This window comes from Carassius auratus, unplaced genomic scaffold (genome assembly GCF_003368295.1).
Source record: "Carassius auratus strain Wakin unplaced genomic scaffold, ASM336829v1 scaf_tig00217387, whole genome shotgun sequence".
Taxonomy (NCBI): domain Eukaryota; kingdom Metazoa; phylum Chordata; class Actinopteri; order Cypriniformes; family Cyprinidae; genus Carassius; species Carassius auratus.
Genome location: NW_020529040.1, coordinates 1 through 3696, shown reverse-complemented (window position 1 = coordinate 3696; position 3696 = coordinate 1). Strand labels below are relative to the sequence as shown.

The window sequence follows — 3696 nt, the reverse complement described above, 5'->3', positions numbered from 1 at the left end:
GATTTTTTTCATTTCAGTTGTGTTTTAATGACAGTTTGAATGCATTTCCATCAGGAAATTACTGAAAATAGTAAACTTTTTTAAGTCCAAAATGTAACACAAAAGCTATTTAAGTTTTCTTTTCTTTTCTTTTCAAATTGCTTAATGTCTTTTTTTTTTTTTTTTCGCATTGCACATTGGTAAAACATTTCATGTTGGGAAGCGGAAATATTAACATTTGCCAAAACAAAAGCATTTTTTTTTTTGTTATTGTTGTTTTTTGTTGTTGTTTTTGTTTTGTTTTGTTTGTTTTGTGTTTTTTTTTGTTTTGTGTTTTTGATCACTGTAGATCCTTTTTATATTTGGTGAGAAAAGTTGCAAATATCTAAATAGTTATTAGTCTCCTAACTAAATAATTAAATATCAATGCTGCACATTCACTTTTGTAATGATTCATAATTAAAAACAAACTTTAAAAGGTTGGCTTAAGTGCTGTTTTAACCATTTAGATGGCCAGTCGTGCATGGACTGTGCAGCAGTGCAAAAAGCACACACAGGAGTGAGCTGCTGTGGGACATTGAGAAACTTTTTTAAAGGTCTTTCGGTTTTTCTAACCTGGACATCTTTGTAGGGAGAACAAAAACAACCATCTGAAGACATATTGGTATCTTCTGAACAACTGTTTGGAGACAGCCTAATATGGTAGGCAACGCTAACCTAAATTCTTTGGTGTTGAGTAAAAAACCAAAAAACTATTTTGTAAAATGCATGTGTTTACATGGTCCTCTGATGTAGTGTTAGTCATCTCTTCCTCCCCTCAAACCTCCCTGTTTATTTTTAACAATCTCATTGGTTAGGACACATGCTATGTAGGTATGTCTGTTCTGAAGTGCTTCTAGTCTTTCTCTATAAACATATTTATATGTGGCTATGCTGATCGAAATGTTGATATAGTGCAAAACTGTAAACGTTTTAACGTCTCATTTTTAAGAATAAAAAAAAAATGTACAGAAATCAAAACAATAATAACATTATTAACAATAGTCAGAATAATTAAAATAATAATATAGAGAAATGTTTGGTTCCAGCAGCCCGTCAAACTTCTTTCAAGTATCTCTCAACAACACACACAGACAGACATGCACACAAACGAACACGAATACTCCCGTAGGCACACTGTATGTACACAGACTTTTTGTACACGGACACACACAACAAACATACAGTATAACATATATAAATCATACGTACAGGTATAAAAAGTCAACAAATGTTAACTTTTTCTTAGTTTGTCAAAGTAAATAGTTAAGAAACAAAACAACACCTTGATGAAAAAAAAATATCATAATACTTGACAAGTGCATAGTTTTGAGATTTTCTTTTTCAGGCACCTCATCTACATTATCTCTCTTCCTGCAGCGCATGTCTGCACTGCAAAGTAGGCCGCATAAATACTCTCTCCCTTTGCTTTGTAACAAAAATATATTATATTTATTTTCTCTTTTGAAAGTGCCACAGAGATTACTCTGAGTTAACAGATACCCATTGTAACGTGATTGGATTCTAAAATGACCACGCACAAGTGGTCAAGAGAAAGAGAGGCCTGTCTATGTGAGAGTTTGTCTTGAGGCAGTGAGATAAAGATAGAGGAGCTCTCCTCTCCTTTCTCTACATCTCTTCTTTTTCATTCGTTTTGGGACTGCAGTTCTTGCCCCTACCATCCAACCTTGTCTCTCCCTTCCTACCCTTCCTCTTCACACAGTGGCCTTACGAGCAGCCACATTCTTCTACAATCATGTTCTGGATGTCCTTTTTTACGATTTTTTGCTCCTCATTGTAGTAGAGCATGGACATGGCTCGCAGACGAGTTGGCACGCAACAGGACTTGATGTTGGTGAAGGGACTGTATCCTCGCATGCGGTAGTGGTTGATGACCGTGGAGTGGAAGGACAATGAGTTGCCAGTTATACTGGCCACATGGCTGGGACAGTCGCCCTCGCAGTAGTTGGCGTGATACCCTGAGGGAGCGATGATCCAGTCGTTCCAGCCGATGTCCTTGAAGTTTACATAAAATTGGCGTTTGCAGCAGACACGTACTTTGCCGTCACATTCCAGGCCTCTCTTGCGACGTCTCCTTTGGGACAGATCGTCCATCTGTCGCACAACAGCCATGAGGAACGGCCGGTGGGATTGCTCACGTTCACCACCACCAGGAGTCACGAGCACCGGTGTGGCCCGAGCATCGCACATAATGGGCAGAAGATGCGCAGACTCAGTGTGCTGCCCCCATGCTGCAACAATGCCTGCAAACTGCTGAAATGGGAAATGTGTGCCAGCCACTGCGTCGCGTGTCCACGGATTTCTCTGCTAGAACCTTCTCCCCTGTACTTTGCTGCAGGAGCAGCCGGATGGTGACATTTGCACGGGTGCGGTTGCCCTTTGGCAGTCGTAGAAAGAGCCAGACATTGGCCTGCTCCACGTAAGACATCTCACCACCTTCCTTTGATATGAGAAAGTTCACAAAGCCTGGAGCTTCACCTGTGGGATAGGAAGAGAAAGAAATATCGGAGATTAGTCAATTGAGCTAATCTTTAATTATAGTACTTGTTATTTCACTTTAGCCTGAAGCTCTGGTTGACTTTGAAGACAGTGTGCAAGCCACATCAGAGCTGAAACTGGGAGTGGTGGCATCGGATGGAACACTTTAGCTTTGCGCCAACAGTGACCGTTTTTAAGGTTTCCGTAACAAACAATCTTCTGTTCCGTGCGACTATTAATAAATGGCATAGATATATGCAGTCATCCATCCTTTTCCTGCACGTCAAATCAGTGAATCAGCTGTCCCTACACGCACACTCGCATGCAAACAATGCCTCCCACTTGGTTCTTCCTGTACCACCTTGGTATTAAAAAATAGAGGGTTTTAACAAGACTTTAAACCAACTTCATCACCTCTCCTGGTAGTTATCAGAGCAATTAAGAGTCTGCTGGCCTGGAAACAAAGTTTTTCTGAACATAGTGTAACACAAAATGGCAATAACAGCATACAGCATGCAGCTGAAAGCAGTGATGTGGCATGTGGCTGGCTGTCTCACTGGACTCTAAAAGACTGTTCCCTTTGGCTTTGATTCCCACCGTGTTTTAGACAGAGGCAATTCCTCTGGAAAATCTCAGTTCACGGATCATTTGGGTAGTTCTAAACAAATCCTCTCCATTTACTGACTCAGCCCGTTTTTTCAGCTACTAAACCTTTGTTGGGACATCATTTCTGGCTGGTCTCGGTGACTGTTGTTTACTTATACTGCAGCAGAGTTCTTGTAAAACTGACCACCTTGTCGAAGGTTTGACATACACAAAGAGTCCTGTGTGTCATGGTTAATAGTAAGCAGCCTCTTGCAACAAGTATAAAGCAATATACTCTGCTCTAACGCTAATCTATCACGTACCACAATATATTTACAGGGCTATGACATAATAACAATGGCATGAAGCTGCAAGTGTATATGTGTGTGAGAGCGTATTTAAGGATCCCTAGCCCACACACATCTGTCCAAACACAGGCGAGCTTCACAAATGCAGTCTAAAATAATGTTGTTGTTGTTTTTTCAGGAGCGGCTAATGCATTGTTCCCTTTAAATCTGCACCCAGTGAAAGAATCAAGTATTGTTAGCGTGTGCTAAGCTGGGTAAACCCTTCAACTGCCCTCCAGAGCAGAGC

General features: G+C 40.6%; 1 pseudogene; it reads right to left on the bottom strand.

Annotated features, from left to right (window-relative positions):
- Positions 1 to 1519: 1519 nt before the first annotated feature.
- Positions 1520 to 2554, bottom strand: LOC113100864 (inhibin beta A chain-like; annotated as a pseudogene).
- Positions 2555 to 3696: the final 1142 nt, after the last annotated feature.